The following is a 21,634-nucleotide window of genomic DNA, read 5'->3' as shown; positions in this document are numbered from 1 at the left end:
CCCAGGAGTCCCAAGCTGTGGTCTCCTCCCTGCAGCCCTTCATTTAAAAGGAGGAAGCATGATCTCACTCGTATGTGGAATCTAATGAACAAAATTAACTGGTGAACAAAATAGATCCAGCAACACAGAAGCATGAAACAGACTGACGAATCTCGGAGGGAAAGGAGGGAAGGGGAGGAGATTAACCCAAGAACTTACATGCAGATATGCATAACCCACGGACACAGACAATAGTGCAGTAGGCCTGGGGGTGGGCAGGTGCAGGGTGGAGGGGGTCAATGGGGGGAAAAGATGGACTGCTATAATACTTTCAACAATAAAGTTTTTTGTTTTGTTTTTTTTTTTAATAAAGGAAGAAGCCACTCACCAACCCGGCCAGGCTGGAAATGGCGTTATCAGCCGGGACTGATGCTTGGTGTATCTCAGAAACACGTGGCCCTCTGCGGGGCAGATGGAGATCCCCTCTCCCCCACCCCTGTGCTCCAGAGAGGTCCCCATCTCGCTCCCACTCACATCTGCTTGCAGTCCATTATCTCATTGGCCGGAACTATTGCTGGCCGCCTCCCACTGCTAGTGTAGAAATGTTATTTCTGGTTCTCATTAACATATTTAAGCAGAGCTGCGGATGAGTCCTGAAGCGACCTGAATCGCTATGTCATATTCACCGTGTCCCTCACGGTGCCTGCAGGAAGGATTTAGACCTGAGCACCGTGATGAGTTCCTTCCACCAGCAGTGGCCATGGTGCAGTTACAGGGAGGAAGGCTCAGCCGTGATCGGCACAGGGCCCAGTGAGAAGGGCGATGCTGCGGGGAGGAGATGGCGGGCAAGCAGGTCAGCAGCATGAGTGGGAGCTGAGTGTGACCTGAGGCCATGCGCATAAAGGCACACTCACCGCACCTCTGTGATATGGAACATGTTACAGGTGAAGAAACAGAGGCCAGAGAAGTCAAATAACGTTTCCAAGATCACACAGCTGGTAGGTAGAGAAGCCCGGGGGTGCAGCCAGGCGGCCTCCAGGCCCCGCTCCCACAGGCGATGCATTCTGCCATGCTGACGACCGTTACAGGAAGGAGTAAAGGGAATGCAGGCTTCATAGTATGAAACAGTGAACCTCCCCTCCACATGGAAGCTCGGAAATGACTCTCTAGTACCTTCTGCTCTGGTTCTGCATCCAGGACACAAGCTTCCGAGCTCCCATTCGGTTTTCTGAAAGGACCTACTTACTGAGGAAGATGTGCCTGGAGAATATCACCTGGCCGGTTCTGCACCAGGAACATGTATCCACTTCACTTCCCGGTTGGTAATGCAGCCTCCTGGCTTTTCAGGGGCACGAAACCTGTGCCCACTTCTGACCACTTCAGGCAGGACCAGGTAACCATCAGGCATCTGCCCACCAGAACAAACACCAGAGACTGTCCTGAGGTGCAGGTGGGCATGCAGCCACGGGTGGTCCATTATGTAGCTCATGGAGGGAGAGATGGGATGAGTCTGCACTATGCTTGGGAAAAGGGTCCGGAGGAGGCAGAAGCTCAGATTCGGTTCCTCCCAGAAGCACCTGCTTTGGCCTTTTCTTACCTGCCTCCTTGTCTCCAACTTAACCTACATCTTCCCTCAAACCTCCACCAGAAGTGTATTCTACAGCCCCCCAGGCTTCATCTCCAGCCAGAAAATCACCAGATCTCTCCTTCCCACCTTCCCAATAGTTCCCCACCCCCACCCCAAGGAGCCATGCAAAGAAAGCTGATGTGGGCAATATGAAGGATGATGCATGCCTGTGGTCACCAACAAGAAAAAAACTCCACAAATAAAAAAAATAAGTGTGTGCATGAGAGAGTGAAAGAGCAGATAAAATAAAAATAAACCATGTTCAGCATAATGGGATCCCATTTGTGTAAAATTTCTAATTACACGTGTATATATGCCCAGAGGGAGGCAGGCCTGGAAAGTTGGTTGCAGGGTGAGGGGTAGGAGATTTCAGAGTGATTTTCCTTTCTTTTTATAATTCTCTGTATCATTTGAATGCTCTGTAATGAACATATATTATCTCTCTAAACAGAAAATATATAAAAAGCCATAAATTTAAACTAAACTTCCCTTTCTTGACAAAGCCTTCTCAGATTAACAACTTGCAGGAGAATAACTTGCAAAGATTGCTGGGAAATTGTGGGAGGGGAGTGTAAGAGAAACCATCTCATTGAGGCCGGTTCTCTTACGCTCCCCTCCCACAAGCCATGGCACTTTACGCTCTTGGAAACCCAAGGGGCTCAAGGCCAGTTCAGGAGAGAACTGCCTCTCTCTGGGCCAGCCTCCACTTCCCCAGGTGCCTCCTGGGCTGGCCTTAGAGCAGTCAGATCAGATTGCAGACTTTCTTCAGACTGTTCACTTATCTAAGGAGGAATAAAACATGTGTGTTTTCTAGAATTTTGTACGTTTTAATTAAGAGAATAGTTTATATTTTAATTAGCTTGTTCTCCCTCTGAGCAGCCTCAGGAATTCTCCTAGGCCATGCTCCCCGGATCAGCTTGGCCGAGGAAATCTTAATCTGTCCCTGCCGTGACATTCCTCTTCACCAAGGCTGAGCTTGACCGAGCTCTGAGCTCCTGTCTCTCTTCTGCGGGTCTGTGTCTCTGAGCTGGACTCCTTGGAAGGTACATCTTTGTATCCCTGTATCTATTGGTCACTTCAGATTTTCTCACTCTGAAACCCTCCTCTGTGGTTCCTCTTCGTTCCACTCAACTTCCAAAAGGACATAACAACCAGAAATGCTTTCAATGACAAGTAGTAGGCAACCTGACTTAAAGTGGTTTAAACAAACAGGGTTTTATTTTTCTCAAACAATAAAAAATCTGAAGAGAGGTAGCTGAGGACATTGACTCAGCAACTTAACAATGTCAGAGCAAGTGGTCTCTCTAACTCTATTGATCACGCTTTCATTGGCCCAAAGTGGCTGCCCCAGCTCCCGACATCACATCTAGAGTCAAGGCAAGAAGATGGAAAATTGGCGATGTTCAATCATGCCTTCCCTTTTATTAGGAAATCAAAAGCTTTCCCAGAACACACAGAGAAAACTTTCACTTCTGTCTTATTGGCCAGATTAGACCATATGGCCATTGCTAGATGCAATGGAGACTGAGAAAGCAAATATTTAGCTTTTCCAGACTCTAAAGTAGCATGTTAGTTGGCTCCTCCATCACAGGTGCCAAACCCTTTGCCTTGAGAAGCTGTACAAACAGAGTAACGATGGCAAACCTTGCCTGTGCACTTATTCTGCACCGGGCTCTTTGCTAAGTATTTTCCTACATCCACTGTCTCGGGTAATCCTCCTCACAGCCAAGGATGCAGGTGTGAGTAGTGTCTCCATTTATAGATGAGAAACCTGTGGCTTACAAAGGCTAGAGAGCTAGCCCAAGGTCACCAGTCTGTAAGCGTTAGAGCTGGGATGTAAATCCCTCTCAGCCCTCTTACCCAGGGGTCAGCAAACTCTGCCAAGGGCCGGATAATAAATATTTTGGGGTCTGTGGGCCATACAGTCCATGTCGTCACTACTCAACTCTGCTATTAGATTGCCAAAGCAGCCACAGCCAGTAGGTAGACAAACCAATTGTGTCCCAATAAAACTTTATTTATGGACACTAAAATTTGAATTTGGTATCATTTTCACCTGCCACCAAGTATTATTCTTCTTTTGATTTTTTTTCTGACTATTTAAACATGAAAAAACTATACTTAGCTCAAGGAGCTGTACAGAAACAGGCCTCGAGTCAGAGTTGGCCCATGGGGCCTTAGCTTGCCAAGTCCCGCATGTAAACATGTAAACATGTTGGATTCCAAGCGTACAGAAGTTTTAATGCACGTGTTCACCCGGCCCCCTGCTTGCCTCACACTACTGCTTTGGCTTGAACGTTTCTAGTCTGTTGTCTTCAGCTCCTGCAATCCTGTGCCTGGATTCATGAGGACTGCAAACAGAGGTCACCCCACCACAGATCACTGGAGCCTCAGAAATGCCTGGGTTATGGGTGCTGCCGCCCAGGTGACTGTTATCACGAGAGAATTGGTATTGCTGGAAACCCAGGCCAGTCAGACTTAGGACAAGCTGCAGAGCAATCATGGGCAGTGGGTTTTGTCTAGTTTTAGAACTGGGGTGACTTACACTCCACAAGCTCTCAGCAAAGGAGAAAAGTAGGAATGAAAGCCTAGGTTGCTTTCCTTTGCTAGTCCAAGTAATGTTAGGCTTCTTATTTAAATGGCTGCAAAGGGACGCGTAGGAGAGAGGGGAGCAGTGTGGCATTGCATCCAATCGCTCTATGTCAGTGGTTCTCAACCTTGGCTGCACATTAGAATCACCTGGGAATCTTTTTAAAATCCTGATTTCTGGGCCTCATCCTCTGGAAATTCTGTTTCTTTGTTACTAATGTTGTGGCCCCATGCCATAACAAAGAAACAGAATTGCTGGAGGATGAGGCCCAGAAATCAGGATTTTAAAAAGATTCCCAGGTGATTCTAATGTGCAGCCAAGGTTGAGAACCACTGCTCTATGTCCTCCTTCCTCTCAGATACCATCACCCTCTGTGCACAGCCCGCCTAAATCACCCTCACAAAAGGCACCGGGATTCTCTCGGGTCTTTCCAATTAACCCTCCAAAAGAGAGGAGCGTTGGTTCACAAACACTGCTGCTGCTTTAAAAGACTTAGCCAACACTTCCCTTCCCTCTGTGGTACTCCTACCAATGACAGCGATGGGCTGGAGATCTCCACAAGGTTCCCCTGGCCAGGAACACGAGCTGGGAACGGTTTCCTAGCAGTGGGTGCCTCCTCCTTTCCAACCCCAAAGAGCCTGGCGTGCAATTCCCTAGAGGCTGTTAACGAAGAATCCTTCTGGACACCAGTTAAAGGGCAGCAAAGCCCACTACAGTGAGGTGATGTGCACGGGGACCACTGCAATGGGGTTGTAGTTGGGGAGAGAGTGGCCTCAAGTCCCGATACCACGAGGAAAAGGGGAAACGTGTAGCCAGGGAGCAAGGTGGGGTCAGTGGATGGAAAATTACTGAGAGGAAGCCTCAGGGATAAGAGGGGATTCTAGCTAAACCAACATAACAGGACTCTTGCTGATGGCAGGTCGGGGTGTGGGGGACCAGACATTGCCTGGAGTGGGTGGTGGAAGATGAGGAGCCAGATGAGAATGTAGGATGATCAAATGGGGGGTAGAAGGGCAATCTAGTTAAACGGAATTAATAGGATTCTTGCTAAAATTGGACAAGTCGGAGACCAGCACAGTGCCCAAAGTCAGGGCCTAGTTGAGAGGAGATTTCAGAGCAGCCTGACCAAAGTTTGTTCAAGGAGAGAACCTTGGTCCGGGGATTCCCCAAACAGTGTGTGGGTTAATTTAATGCTGCCTGGTGGTCAGTGAACATTGTAAGCTCCCCCTGGTATTCTAGTGCCTTGTGTGCCCTCCTCTGTGCAAACGCTGGTGATCTGGCCTGTGATGCAGGGTCACTGAGAGGGATCAGTGAGATTGTGTCTGAGACGTAGCACAGAGCAGGTGCACACCTACGGGACAGGCCTCCCTCCCCTAAATCTGTGATGTGCAATGGAGAGAATTCTGAGACTCTGTGTCTGATACCCCTTCCCCGGCTCCCTGTCCCCAGCCACGAGGGGGCTGGGTGAGAGTGCGGACCAATCAGTAGCACCAGACTCTCAAGGACATAAGCGGCTCAGTGAGGGTGAGGGCCCCCGGACGGGCATGTCAGCTTTGCCCAGGGAAGGCGGTGGCTTTGGCCAAGGCTCTGGGGGTGCCGGGTAACTGGTCCTCAGCTCATCATCACCTCCAACCTGCTTCACCCGAAAGGGCAGGTGTGCGCGGGCGGAGAGAACAGACTCCGTGGCCCGAGCTCCCTTGAGGAAGGTGCTACTCTCGGGCTGTTCTGGCTCCTGGCTTGTTGGCAGCACAGCTATAATGGGAGGCAAATGGCAACAGGAGGGTTGAAGAGGGCAAACCAAGGAATCTATCACTTCCTCTGGCAGACAGAACTTTGAGGTTGAGGAAGAACATTAACCACCAAGCGCCTGTCTGAGGTTTCAAACCGTCCAGCAACCTCTCCCCACATTCTCAGGGGCTGAGCAGTCGCAAAGCCGGGACAGAAGCACCCTTGTCCTTGAGGGGCCTGGCCCAGCTCTGTGGCTCTGAAGAGCAGCTCTAGGAGGGAATTCCTAAAAAGGGCTGCATCCTCCCAGCCTCAGAGAAAAAAAAAAAAAAGAAAGAAAGAAAAGAGCAGAACAGACTCAGCTTGATGCCTAGACGCTTTGGTTTCATTGCTCATTCATCCCAGCAAGCAGCGGGCGGGTGGGGCTGTCTGCACAGCCAAGGTGCCTGGTTTCCCATTTCCCTGTGGTCTGTGGGACTTGCTCATTCTTCAGGGCAATCAGATTCCTTCTCCCCAAGGACACAGACTCACAGCAAGCCAGGGCACAGGCCAAGAGGGCGGAACTCTTGTCTCCATTCTCCCCAAAGACCTCAGGCTGTGGATACTGGTCTTTGAAGGGAGTTTCCAGCCTCCACATTTAACCCCTCAGCACCCAGCTCTGGCGTCCCACGGGATTTCCAACACAGCTTTCTGCCAAGTGATGGGGGCGAGGTGCTAAAGCCTCTTTAAAAGCAGCCAGGTGTGTGCTTGTGTGACTGGGTGTGTGTGGGTGAGCACACGTGTGTGATGAGATGGGTTGGAACAAGCTAGACTAGGTATTTATCTCTCTCTCTTCAGGGTTAAAATAACTAGGTGTTTTCCACTCCCTGAAAGCAACGTCTCCAGAAACATTAGCAGAAGTCTGAAAGGAGTGTAGGAGGTTGCTAGGGGCTGTGATTTGTCCCCCTAATTCGTATGTTAAAGTTGTCACCACCCAGAGCCTCAACATGACCTTATTTGGAATTGGGCTGTTGCAGAGGGAATTAGTTAAAATGATGTCATCCAACATGACTGGTGTCCTCATCAAAAGGAGGGCCGTGTGACACGACAGAGACATGCACGGAGGGGAGAGATGCAGAGACAGAGAACACCACCACCTACAAGCCAAGGCATGTCTGGGCCACCAGCAGCTGGGAGAGAGGCCGGAAGCCACCCTTTCCTGGTGCCTTCAGAGGACCATGGCCCTGCCGAAGCCTGGGTTTGAACCTCTGGCCTCCAGAGCCAAGACAGTATGTCCCTGGTGTTCTAAGCGATGCCGTGTATGGTACTTGGTTATGGCAGCCCTAAGAAGCTCGTGCAGAGGTCAGTAAATAAAAAACACCTGCAGGCAATACGAAAGGGTATCCTGCCCTCACCTAGGCAGCCCTGGGACAGGGGATGAGGTTTCTTAGCCTCAGGCTCGAGTGTTAAAGTCATTTTCATGATATAAACCCAGGAGACCCTTGGCATTCAAGGGCTTAGCATTCAATGGTTTTGACTATTCATGACGGCTCCCATAATTTATGACACATGATGTGCAGCCATTAGTCATCTTGCCAGGGCGCAAACTTGAATCATGCCCTCTGAGCCTGGTGCACGAACAGGGCATGTGGCTGGTGGCTTTGGTCTCCATTTGTCATCCACAGGCAGGAACCCAGGGGAGGTGAGAAAGCCTGTGCTTCTTTGTGGGAACCTGGAGCTGAAAAGCCAGTAAGCCCCTCAGGTGGGGGAGGCAAGGGAAGAGGCTTAACCACCTGATGGTCTCGGCCAGAGGGCAGCTTCACAGATGACCTGAGTCTCATTTTTATAGAGTCACCATGAGTCTGAAGGAGGCCCTAGATTTTTCAAGTAAACTTTACTACCTGAGAGGGTAGGAATTATACAACTTAGTGTCATTCGCAAATTTGGTAATTCACTAAGCTGTGAGGCCAAATTCTTTAAGAATGTCAGTGGTCTATTATATAACAAGATTTGAGTCTATTTTCCAAACCTCCTGTTTTCTTTGGGTCCCAGGTTTTCTGCAGACTACAATTGCTGCTATATCCTTATACCTCCAGCAGAGGAAAGGTCACTTGTGTGGTGTAATTTGGAGAAATTCTGAGAAGAGCCTTGACCTAACTCATCCATCCTTCAGAGCCTTTTCCCAGCCATAGCATACACCTGAGGCCAGAGATTCTGCCATGACAGACTGTTCCTTTGGATAAAGGCATTGCCTCAACTTAGAAAGCACCCATAGTTGGGACAGGGCAACATGAAATGACTGACAGTCATGTACTCCTCAGTGTCAGTGGGCTTAGCAGAGTCTTTACAAGGAGCCTGATCATGGTTGTGAAGAGGGAAAGTGGGAGGAATGCAGGGCCTGGCATCCTGGCAGGAGGATGCTGGAGTCTTCCGGCCCTCGCTAAGGTCAGCCATGGCGGAACCTCATGCACAAGGATCCAGTGGATGAAGGCTTGGGTGCAGACTGAAAGTGTCTGATCCTCTGTCTATGAAACTGATGTGGTACAGAGAACACCAAAAGGGGTCCCTCCAATGCAGTGGTTCTCAACCTTCCTAATGCCACGACCCTTTAATACAGTTCCTCATGTTGTGGTGACCCCCAACCATAAAATTATTTTTGTTGCTACTTCATAACTGTAATTTTGCTACTGTTATGAATTATAATGTAAATATCTGATATGAAGGATGTATTTTCATTGTTACAAATTGAACATAATTAAAGCATAGTGATTAATCACAAAAACAATATGTAATTATATATTCAATATGTGTTTTCCAATGGTCTTAGGTGACCCCTGTGAAAGGGTTGTTCGACCCCCAAAGTGGTCGCAATCCACAGGTTGAGAACCGCTGCTCCAATGGCATCCAATCTTTAAAGCTGTGAGTTTGTTTTTCTTTTCTTTTCTTTTTTTTTCAAATAAACTCTCACCACCACATGAATTAGCTGTGAGGTAATCATCCATTGTGGAGAATAATACTTAACATTAGATACTAGTATCTCTAAGTGTTGACTTCCAAGATAATGCTTGTGTATAATGGGTCTCTAGAGCTCTTACTTTGATGTCCCTCAGTTCCCTCCTGGCTTTCCTTCCTTTAGAGCTCCATTCTTCCCTACCATGTCTCCAGAACTTTTTAGGGTAACTCTGAAAACAACGAAGCAATGTCAGTAAGGGCCATTGCCCTGTTAGGTTAACAGGTAACCACATCACTCTTTCCCATGATAGCTACCAACACCAGCTTTGAAACATGCTTCAGTCTGTAAAAATAAGATGTATTAAGCTCAACACAAACAGACTGCAAGGGTGCACAGGGAGAGCAATGTCACCGAGCCTGCTGCTATAGCACAACCACTGAGCCAGGACAGCCTCAAATTTCCGGTGGTTTTGTCTGTATTTTCAAAGAGGTTTTCCTTCATCACACATTTGTGATTGGCTGCAGAACATACACCGTTTTTCCAGAATCACCACCAAAACTCTTTAGACTCATCCTATGACATGGAACTCTTCGTATTATAGCAGCCGACATTGGCCCAGTACCTAACTGTGGAGCAGGTAGTAGGCTAAGGAGGTAGGCACCATTATTATCTAACTTTACAGCAGAGAAAACAAGCTGGAAGAGGATAGGACTGGTGGTAAGAGATAGAGCTGTGATAGAAGGCAGTCCTAATTTTGGTACCAAATGCAACATCTATGGCAACCACTAAGGAGACCATTTCAAAGGAACAGAGCTGGAGTTTGAGGGGGACAGAGAGGCAAACATGATGGTGTGGTGAAGATGTGTGGAGGAGGTGTAAGACCTTGAAAGCTGAGTTCAGGTGTCTTGTGGACCAAAATCGCTGTTAACATGGGTTTTCTGGAACAAGAGAGAGATGACAATTCTGTTACTGAGGAAGATATGTTGAATAGTAGCCTGTGCACAGAGCTGGAGAAGTTCTCTTTACCTTCCAGGACTCAGGAGAAGACACCTTCCCATGCTCTTTGGGGCTACATTACTTAGTTCTTGAGTAAAGGGGGCTCTCCCCACAGATTGCAATCAACGTGTTTTAAAGAGTGACAACCCTGCACACCACCACCCCTTTCCCTGGCATGGCATATAGAGATGTCCCAAATTCCACATGATAGATTCTCCCTGCTTTAAGGAAGACGCACTGAGTCTGATGAGCGTCCTTTAGTCTCACTCCTTAAGTGCCGAAGGCCTTGGCTACTACATCCTTCCCACGCCTTTCCCTAACAGCAGCTCATTTCCACTGCAGCCCCCGAGGGGTCCCAGGAGAGAGGCTTGATAGTGTATGTGAGTGCTGCAACTCCATCAACTCATATTAATGGAACTGCCCATCCTCTGTCAGAAATCTTCACACACACTCACAACTCTCTCTCTCTCTCTCTCTCTCTCTCTCTCATCTGTATACCCCATCCCAGAGGGACCATCCATTTTCCCTATAATACCTCTCCCACTGTGAGTGGTGATGGGCAATAAAGATGATGTAATAATAATTTTATCGGATCAATATATCATTTAGAAAATAAAACCTCTCCTCATGGTAGGGTGATGACCAAAAGGGGAAATGCCTGTGTCTGGTCAGTAATTTATGTCTGTCGTGTAGAATGGAGACCTCCAGCTCAATGCCCTTGAGTCTCTGTGTTGTACAGTAGCCCCTGTCTTCAGCAATGCCCGTAAATCATCCCTCTGAAGGGCTCTCCCCTGAGTGGGAAACAGCCCTCCCCCAGGGCTGAGAGCTCCGTTGGTCGGAGCACAGCAGCTTGGCCTGGGCTCTGTTCTCTGTGCAGTGGATGGTGAGGTCAGCCCCGCTAGTCCAACGTTTACCAGGACACTTTGCCCTCCACAGCAAGTGAGTATTGGGAACTCCACTTTGCAGATGGGGAAGCAGGGGGCGCAGAGGGTAAATCCTTTCCTCCAGCCCCTAAGGGCAGAAGTCTTCACCTTCAACTGTAATAAACACGCCTGTGCCTCCCTTCAGCTTCATGGGTGGGATCTGAACAGGAGAACGTGAGCAGGGAAATGTGTCACTTCATGATGACAGCGGCATCCAAGTCAGGAGGGTGGAGCAGCTGGCCTCCCCGTCCCTTTCCAAAGCCCTTTCGGATCCTGCTGTCCCAGCCTGACCGGTGGCCTGCCCAGCCTCCAGCCGTCTTCTCCATGACCTGAAATCAGGTCCCATCAGTGACAGGTACTTTGGAGCTGGCCACCAGGGACCCTTAAACACCTGTGCCCTATGCCCCGGGCTGAGTGTGTTCTTTGCTTTGGTTCAAACCAGCTCCCTGCATAATAAAGCTAGACCGCTGCGGGGCGGGCGGGGGAGGAGTAAAGGGCATTTTGTAGTGAAACATTTGATCAATCAGTGGCAACTGGAAAAAAAACAGGAAGAAAAAATGAGAGAAGGAAGAAAACCATTATTTAATGTGTGTTGAGTACTACATTAGGCCATTAAAATACAGAGGCAAAAACCCCAAAGGAAATTAATCTTGTTGAAGTGGTATTGACCATAAAATAGAGGCTGTCTTTCTTTTATACTATATGTGGTATCGCCACTCTGTCCCTAAATGGGCTGGAGTAGTTTTCGCCATGGTGGGGAGGGGCTGTAACTAAAACTGCTGCCCTCTAGGGCAGGTGTTCCCTTGGGCACAGGGGCATCCATTCATCTGTCCATTCAGTCATTCAAGTTTTGGGGGGAGGGACCACATGTTATATGTCCTCAACACCAAATCTTATAACTGAGAGAGAAACTTATCATTGAATTATTTGGGGGCACCTTTTATCTTAGTACATAGCACAAATTGACTTTTTAACGACAATAATTTTTTGAGCACGTACTATGTGCTTGGCACTCTCAGAGTACGAGGGGTTCTCAGGTAAATAAAACAGAGTCCTTGCACCCCAGGGACCTGACTAATGTCCGGACCCAGAACACAGGCTTGAATTCATCACCTTGGCCCCACTGACCCCAGCTGACTCAACTCTTCCCGAACAAAAATGGTTGGGATTGTTTGGTGGGTTTGCTTTGGGTTCTGTTGTGAAAGGGTGCTGGAGCTCAGAAGGCCAGTGGGCCACTCAGATAAAAATGGCAAACCCGGACTCTGTCTTTGCGTGTCACATACCCCTCCTGCAACACCAAATCCAAGCACATTCTCAACTCGCACCTCAGATGACTCCAAGTCTCCGCCATCGGCAGGACTTCCTCAAGGCTAGTGGGAGATGTACACAAATGGGAAGCTTGGTTGCTTTCAAAGCCCTCGCCCCAGGTCCCTAGCAAAGAACTCCCTCCACGGGAAGACAAAGGGCGCAAGGTGGGAGCACGGGCAGATGCTTGAGATGAATAGCTCAGGTCTATGAAACATGGACCTTACATCTCCAATCATCCAAAATGTGTTTTAGCTCCAATATTTGTTTGCTTTCCTAGCCTCAGTAGCCACTACCATGCCTGTCACACAGTAGAAACTCAATTAATGGTTGTTTTTACAGCTTAACTTTTTCTCCAAGTGACGTGCACATGCTACCAAATCAGAGTTTGCAGGAGTGCTCTTTTGTGTAAAGAGGGCACGGAGACAGACGCAGCTAGTGCCAGGTGGTGGAAATATGACAGGGACTACTGAGGGACTGTTTACAATCCAAGCAGCAGCAGAACCCGGTCCCCTGGGCTCCCAGCATTCCCCAGGGGGTGGCGGAAGCCTGGCCTGGCTGGAAAAGAGTGTGTGTGGTGGGGAGGGATGAGCCCCAGGGCCATTGTCATTAATTGCTCTTCAAGCTTCGGATGACCTGACCCTCCAATTATCCTCATCTCCCTTCCTAGAAGCGATTTCTAAAACCAATCCATTTTCAGTGATTCGGGCGCTTATTACCTTTTTTTAATGCTATCAAACTTTAATAAGAGCATTTATAGCATCAATTAAATAACGACCGTTAAACTAAAAAGAGTTAAATCAAAAATCACTTTAACGGGGAAAACACAGGCAAATGCCTGGCTGTGGTCTGCTGCTGTGAAATTTGAATTGAACCTGCATGAGACCCCAGATCCCCGAGCCCCCACAGCTTAACCCTCCACTCTCCTGGGGGATAGGATAACCCCGGGAGCCCCGATACTTTCGGGCCAGGCAGGACTGCATGGGGAGGAGCAGGGACAAAAGGGCCCTTAGGCAAAGGCGGAAACTTAAACTCCACATTAGCCAACATTGGTCATCAGCGTTTTGTTTTCTTTTCTTCGCTCTTGGGGCTATCCCTCTGGCCACAGAGCCACTGTCCAACCGCCTTGAGCATTTTTCTCATAGAAGAGAACCCGTTTTGCTAGAAGGAAGTGGTTCTTCCCCAGTCTTGTCTTCGGCCACCTTCCGTGCAGATCCGTGCCGATTGTTCTTTTGTGTTGTGTAGTTCGTGTTTCTATGCACCTCAGAGCATTTCTTCTCCGTTCCTAAGCAGCCCAGCTCCTTTTCAAGTGATTTCCTCTGAATTTGCATCGCACGTTCTTGATTTAGCGGAAGCTTCTGAATCTCACTTTCAGGATGGAATTTTCAGACTGCAAAGCTGCTTGCTCCATTTGGAGATGTTCTTTGTCCTGGGAGCTCTTCCTTCATTTGATTTTCTTCACATAATTTTTGGATAATGTTTGTATTTCTCCAAGTCTTTCATTTATTTTCTAAATATATGTTTATTGGTTTCAGAGAGGAAGGGAGAGGGAGAGAGAGAGACATCAATAATGAGAATCATTGATCAGCTGCCTCCTTCACTCCCCCCCCCCCCCCCCCCCCCCACTGGGGATCGGACCTACAACCCGGGCATGTGCCCTGACCAGGAATTGAACTGTGACCTCCTGGTTAATAGGTTGACACTCAATCACTGAGCAACATCAGCTGGGCTCTCCAAGTCTTTTAAAGGGCACGTTTAAATGAACAGATCATGATTTTCTTCAAATCCACCTCTGAGATCTCTATCTTCTGCTTACTCTTTTTCTCTCATTCCAAGTTGCCGCCATTCTGTGTTCTCTGCAGAAAGTGGAGGAACCTGTGATCTTCACCAGGGACTCCGCCAGAGATGTGACGGGCTCTCTTTCTCACCCTTGATCGGCTTCATTCGTGCCTTGGCCATTTCAAGCATTTTTTTCTGATCCGTGAGTTCCCTCACTCTTCGCTTCCCTTCCTTGGTTTCTTGGCACACAGTTCTAGCCTTTCTGTAAGATTCGAGTTTTCATTCAAATCATCCCGATTTTCTTCTGAAGGTGTTCTCCATTGTCCTGAGATGCTTTCAAAGTGCTCTTTTGTTTTGGTCCCTGGGGTTTGGCAGTTTTTTCGAGTGACCCTGTCCATTTGCATTTTGATTCTCCTACCCATCCTTGAAGTTTAAAAAAAAGACTTTAGAGGGCTAGTTTTTTCTGTCCTTTTCCAAGAAAGTGAAGGCCTGTTCTGATTTTTTTTATTGATTTTTAGAGAGAGAAAGGAAGGGGGGGGGCAGGAAACCCACATCAATTGGCTGCTTCCTACATGCCCCCTACTGGGGATCAAGCCCACATCCTGGCAGGGGCCCTGACTGGGAATAAAACCAGCAGCCTCCTGGTTTATGGGAGGACGTCCAACTGAGCCACACTGGCCAGGGCTGTTCTGATTTGCATTAAGTGCTGCCAAACACAGCTTCTGTAATTGCAAAGACTGACCACACCGCAGGCGACAGAGGGCTGCACAGGCTTGTGCCTTTAGCACAATCTTCATATGACTCTCGAGCTCATCTTGCAGCAAACCCTTTGGCTAGCTCTTTTTCCCTCCTTAAAGTGTGCCCGCTTTTTACAATAAAAACCACCACTGCAGTGCATACCAGGATCTCCCAGGGAAACCCCCAGAGACCAGGGCCTGTGTCAAGCACACAGGTGTCACCAGCCGAATACCGCCCAGCGGTTCTAGGACTGGCTGGGAAGACATTTCTGTGGTGCTGAGCAGCCCCATGGCTCCAAAGAGCACCACAGCTCTACCTCTGATGCCAGTACCTGTAGGCCACACTGGCTGCACGGAATCCTGTGGAATGTTCCATCTCTATATGAACACCTGCCTGGCAACCAGCACAGACCATCAGTTGAGGTGGAAAAAGCAGGGCCAGCCAGCTCTATAGAGTAAGGCTCCCTACCTTTGCTCTGCTGGGTACATAAACAGAAAGTGATATTGCTTATCCAGTGGATTTGGAAGGCAGGAAGGGCTGATTGGCCAGAGGCCAGCCTAGAGCACGGTCTTTCTAGGCCCCACCTGACCCAACAGCAAACCCAGAGAATCCAAGCCGTGCCCTCCTCTAAGTAGCACTTATCACTCCACTTCTTGGGTTACCAACTCGCTCAAACTGCCCTCCTTTAAGACCTAACCCAATGTTTGTGGTTTCATTTTTTATAGATACAGTTGGTCACTTTCATAACATGAAATAACATACAAAGCATGCCTCCATGTATGTTTCCATCAATTTCAGTCAGTATTTTTATTCTCCTACCCTTCCTTCTTCAACCTACTCTCAGATAAATGTTCACATTAAATTGCAAACGTTACCATTTACATTCTGCAACCACAGCCCTTCTTCTAAGCTTCACAGGTTGACGCTAAATGTTTTTATTAAACTGTGTTTACACTCACATTACCACATACATATTGTTCCCCGCCCTAACAAGTAAGCTACTGTACTAATTCCTTCCCTACAAGTCAGAGGTTACAATCCCTAGGCCACTCAAAGAAGAATGGTCTCGGCATAAAGTTCAACCAACTCCTTTCCTTATATTACAGCAATTGCTTAAAACTTCATGATACATTTTTCTTATTATTGGGATAATGACTTTCAGGTACAGTTTCTTGTTTTTGTAGGAGTTTCCAAATACATTATTTTTGTCCTAGAATAATGCACATTGTTTAGGGCAGTGGTTCTCAACCTTCTGGCCCTTTAAATACAGTTCCTCATGTGGTGACCCAACCATAAAATTATTTTCGTTGCTACTTCATAACTGTAATGTTGCTACTGTTATGAATCGTAATGTAAATATCTGATATGCAGGATGGTCTTAGGCGACCCCTGTGAAAGGGTCGTTCGACCGCCAAAGGGGTCGCGACCCACAGGTTGAGAACCGCTGGTTTAGGGCTTTTCATCCTTGCAAGGATATGACCTACAAGACGTTGTCTTTTTCCTCAGACCCTCTCCTCGGCACAGCGCTCTGTTCTGCTCCAGTCTGGACTGAGTGTCCTCAGGCTGGTTATCCTTGCTGCCTGGTTACTTGTCTGGGATCCTCGTATCTTTGCTCCTTGGTTGGGCAGCTCTCCTGTCTCCGTTCTCTTCCTTTGTTTACGTCCTCATGCTGCGGGGATACATCCGCAGGTAACTTCCTACGAAAGGGTACATGGAAACTAAATGTCCTTATTTTGCCCTGCTATTTAATTGACAATTGGGCTGAGTAAAAAAAAAAAAAAAGAAAAGAATTAAGTTAGGTCTTATTCTCTCAGAAACTTGAAGGCATTATTGCATTGTCTTCTGGTATGGAGGCTATAGGTGAAAAATCAGCTGCTGGTTTGAATTTAGCTCCTTGGAGTTGCTCATTCAATCTCTCTGGGAGATTTTAGGATCTCCCTATTATCCTTGGTCTAGAATTTTGCAGAACAGTATCTAGGTGTTAGGTTGTTTTCAATTATTTTGTTGGACACTCTGAGCCCTTTAAAATTAAGGTCTTTATTCAGCCCTGAAATTTTTTATTCTACTATTTCTTTGCTAATTTCCATTTTATGTATTCTCCCTTTCTGCGATTCTTTTTTCTTTTGTTTGACCTCAAGATGAGTTCTCATGTCTCTTACTTTTCCTCTAATATTTCTCTTCTCTTTATATTTCTGTTCTACATTCTAAGCAATTCACTTGACTTTATAGTTCAAGCTTGTTTTGAATATTTTTGTTTTGGAAATCAAAATTTTTCAAATCCCTATGAACTGTCACTTATTCTCCTTCTGTTCCTGTGTTATTATTTTATGGGTGTAACATACTCTTGAATCTGCATGTATAAATTATAAGATCCTTTTCAGAATTACTTCAATGTCCACTATTTATTAGTCTATTTATTATGGTCTATCTCTTTTGGGTTTTGGCTCTACTCTAATTCTTGTGATCTTTCCATCATTTAAAGCAGGGGTCCTCAAACTTTTTAAACAGGGGGCCAGTTCACTGTCCCTCAGACCGTTGGAGGGCTGGACTATAGTTTAAAAAAAAAACTATGAACAAATTCCTATGCACACTGCACATATTTTATTTTGAAGTAAAAAACAAAACAGGAACAAATACAATATTTGTATTTGCATGTGGCCCGCAGGCCGTAGTTTGAGGACCCCTGGTTTAAAGGGACTGGGCAGCTGAGGTGGGATTTTGTCTGCATTACGCTGATACTCAAGGCATCTATTTTTCACCAGGCCTCTACCCTAGAACTCGGCCAGGAGCTCACCGGGGGGTGTGAAAGGTTGCGGGATGCATGCTGGCTGGCAGTCTGGCATTAGGGTGAGTGGGTAAGGAGCCAATTTGACAGTCCAGCTATGGGTTTCCTGAATGCCAGGATGTGGGTTCTATTCTGGAACACCAAAATCTGTACTAGATGCCTTAGCCTTCTCCAGAGACTGGTTTAAATTTAGAGGCATACCTTTTTTACTTTGTCTTGTAGCAGACACCAGGTTACCTGCAACAAAGTATGGCAGGTGTGTCCCACCAACTCAGCCATCTCCCTTCTATGAGCTCCATTCTTGTTCCCGCCTCGCACTGTACCTGCTAACTCTAAGCTCAGAGCCTTTTTTCTTTGTTTGTTTCTAACAGGCATTGTTTCCCATGTTCATTGCAACCCTCTTATATTCCAGGTTATGCTTTTTCTGACTGTTGCATGCATCGCAAATCCCATCCATTCGTCTTCCAGAAACATGTAAAGCTCTCTTGCCTTTGGGCAATCTTCCTCCCCAGAGTCTTTGCCATGACAGATATCGCTTACAGTTTTATTCCACTGAAACCTAAGTGACAAAGATAAAAGCATGTGTTCAAACCGCCATCTTGCACCAGAAGCTCTCATTAGAAATTTGCTCGAATTCTACTTTGGATTAGAACTATGATTGCTGTTGTCCTATGTGCCAAACATTGTGTGTTTGACTCTAATAGGCAGCCGGTATAAGAAGTGTTTGACTAAAGATTACATTTGAGTTCATTTTGTTATTAAAAAGTTGCAAAAGGAAATTCAAGGTGGACTTAGGAAGAATGTTACCAAAAGTTCAAGGGCGGGAAGGCCAGGGTTGGCAGCTTCTGGCATCTGCCCCGACCAGCGCACGAGGTTTGGAGGCCACTCCAGCTCCTGCAGTGGCTGTCAGTCAAGAGCAAGAGGCCACACACAGGGCTCTGATCCTGGGCACCTCAGCAGCAACCTTTCCCTGCGTCAGCTCAGCTGCCAACCTTCGTGCACACCTGCTTCCCGGGGCAGGGCCAGGCGAGGCTGGCCAACTCAGAAGGAAGGTTGGAAGCAAGGTCGGATCTCTGGACTGCTTGATGGGCTGGTGCATGACTGATCTCTGAGTAGCGGGAGGCACGGAGCTTTTCTAGAGCTTTCTTTAGGACTCGAGTTTCCAAAAGCAGAAACCAATTGAGGTAGCTTAAGCAAAAAAAAAAAAGATGCTTTTATCACAAGGGTTTGAAAGTAACCAATGAAACCCAGGAGTCTTAGAAAGGGCACGGAACTGAGGGTTCAGAGGCCATTGCGATTTGCCCTCCTCCTCATCTCCCATCTCCAGGCCTCTCCGCTTCCTCTTTCTCTCTGTCTGCAGACTGCTTTCTCTTCTCATCAGTCTACATGGCAGAAGGTGGCCACCTCACAGACAGGGAGTTCACATACCCTGGCCCAGCCGTTCCCAGAGACGGCCTTTCCCTCAGACCACACTTCCCCTGTAACGGCCAGAGAGGAACTCTGCAGCTCTGTGGGCCATGGAGTCCATGGTGAGACTACTCAGCTCACCCATAGTTACATGGAAGCTGCCCAGGCTCTAGGTAATGAATGGACGCATGGGCTGTGTTCCAATAAGATGGTATTTACAAAAGCAGTGGACAGGATTTGGCTAGTTTGTTGATCTCTGCCTTTGATACAACCCCAAATTTCTGCAAGGACCGGAATGGTTCAGCGTGGGTCAGTAGCAGATTGTTAGTCAGTGACCAGCCAGCCAGAGAAACAGAGCAGAGGCATGGCTGCTGGGAAGAGGGGCTCACAGTTCCCAGAGAAGAGAGTGTGAGGGGACACCTCTGTAAGGGTCCCCTGCATCGCCTCTCCTTCCAGCAGCCATTAACTGGGAAGACTAGTCCTTGCATCGTCTGACTTCAAGGAGCTGAGCAGCCAAACGGTCCTTGCAGCCTCTTGAGATCCTCAGCAAACAAGTCCCGTCTAGAATGAGGCATTTCAAAATTTTCCCATAATAAAAAAGGAAATGAAAAAAGGATGTGAGGCAATTAGCCCGATAAACAACCTAAAGCTCTACAACTCGAAAAGCTTACGCAAATCTTTTATTGTTTCTCAAATGGACATTTAGGGAAATTATTTTGCATTTAAACCCAAGGCTCTGAAGTGGAACAAGAGTAATTTTGAGCTGAGTTGGCCTAGAGATTCCGCTGCCTCCGGCTCCCACCCCCCGGCTGGAGCGTGTGCAGTGGCGTGGTTGAGGGCTGACTTATGTGCCCGGCGTGGCTATAACTCAGCCTGTGTCCTCACCTCCCGCGGCGGCCCTGTGGCTTACGGGCATGTCATAAACACTCCGTGGTTGGTGGCTGCTGGTGGGAATGCAAAGTGGGGCAGCCGCTGTGGAAAGCGGGATGGCTGTTCCTCAAGAAATTAAAGGCAGAATGACCATAGGATCCAGCGATTGCACGAGTGGGTGTACACCCAGCCCTGAAAGCAGGTCTCGGAGAGACATGTGTGCACCCATGTTCACAGCAGCGTTACTCACAGTAGCCAAACGGTGGAAGCAACCCCAGGGCCCACCAGCCAATAAACAGATAAACACTATGTGGTGTACACTTAACAGGAAATATTGTTTAGCCTTAAAAAGAAGGGAAATCCCAGTGTATGCCACCACAGGGGTGAATCTTGAAGACGCGATGCTAAGCAATAAGCATAACATATTTACGGCATGTCTTGCAATTTATATCAGCATAACCTATTGATAGCATGTCTTGTCGTGAGCAGGCAGTACTGTGTGATTCCACTTACAGGTTACCTAGAGCCGTCGGATCACAGAGGCAGAGGGCCAAGTGGTGGTTCCCAGGGACAGGAGAGGTGGGAGCTGTCATCTCACGAGTGTGAAGTCCCAGGTCTGTGAGGGGAAGAGTTCTGGGGATTGGCTGCGCAACAGCTGGAATGTTCCTAACATGACCGCTCTGTACACTTGCCAATGGTGACGTCGGTAAACTTGATGTCGTGTCTATTTTACTATAATTAAAAAAAAAAAAGACTCTGCTGGGACAGGCCTGGGCCTCCACAAACCCCACCAGGTCAAGGCTGCGCACAGATGAGAGCCGCTGTCCCCAGAGGCCTCCCTGGGAATGCGCTCAGCCTCCGTATTCTGTGTGTTTAGAAGCACCCTGCTGCTCGCTCTGCTGTGCACCGTTCTGAGGGCTTCTCCCCTGAAGGGAACCTGGAAGCCACAGGGATTGTGGGGTGACTGGAGTGCCCAGCGAGATGGGGGAGAGGGGGACTGCCACCCCATGGCTGTCCTCAGGACAGTGGTCTCACAGATGACCAGACACCTTGTGACCCCCTGCAGGAGCAGAGCACCCTCCCCCACCTCCACCATCCTCTCCCTGGACCTCCTCTGAGGGAGGAAGGTGAGGGAGACGTCCTTGGGGCTCTTCTGTCCCTGTGAGTTATAGGCCCGGTGCTGGGGCTCCCCAACCCTTTCTCTTTGTTCTGATGGATGGAGATAGGTTTGTCCTTTCAGCTTTGACTCCTAGGGCTAAAATTCTTAAAAAGTAACCATCTTTAACTCTGGCCAAATCCCCGGCCTACCAACGCCCAGGGGCTGAGGGCCAGGACTGCCGTCCCTGCTGCCACATGGCTGATACCCACCAAGGTGGGTCAGAAACCATAACCGTGGGAGGAAAGGATGGTGTTGCTAACCCTTCCCCAGAGCCTCTGTGGAAGCTGGGACAAACAGAGTCTCTCTGCCAGAGGCCAGCTTCTGCGGTTAAGGGTTTGAGAAATGCAGCGCGATTATAATTTCCTACAAGGGTTTTCCTTCTGGCAGCCTGGTCGCAGCATTTAACCTCTCTGACCTCTAGTCTCCTCTCCTATCAAATGGAGAAGATACTACCAACCATATACATGGAAAGACTTTGCAAATTGCAAGCCATGCTATAAATACGTTTATTCACCTCCTACACCAGTTTAAACATTTCTAGAATAAATAAGGTTGATACAAAGTTATGACCTTGATTTCAATGGAAGAAACAGCCCAAGGTAGACAGTGCAAGGGATGAAGAAAGAACTGAGTCACCCCAGATGGGCAGACAGCAGGAGAAGTGGGCTGAGAAACAATGAAGAACAGCTATCTGTGTTCACTGCAGCATTATTCACAACAGTCACGCTATGGAAACAACCTAAGTGTCCATCCATGTATGAAGAGAGAAATTGTGGTATACACACACACATACATATATACAGGGTGGGGCAAAAGTAG

Source organism: Myotis myotis, unplaced genomic scaffold (assembly GCF_014108235.1).
Source record: "Myotis myotis isolate mMyoMyo1 unplaced genomic scaffold, mMyoMyo1.p scaffold_m19_p_11, whole genome shotgun sequence".
Classification (NCBI taxonomy): Eukaryota; Metazoa; Chordata; class Mammalia; order Chiroptera; family Vespertilionidae; genus Myotis; species Myotis myotis.
The sequence above is the reverse complement of the archived record's forward strand: the minus strand, read 5'-3'. Positions refer to the sequence as shown.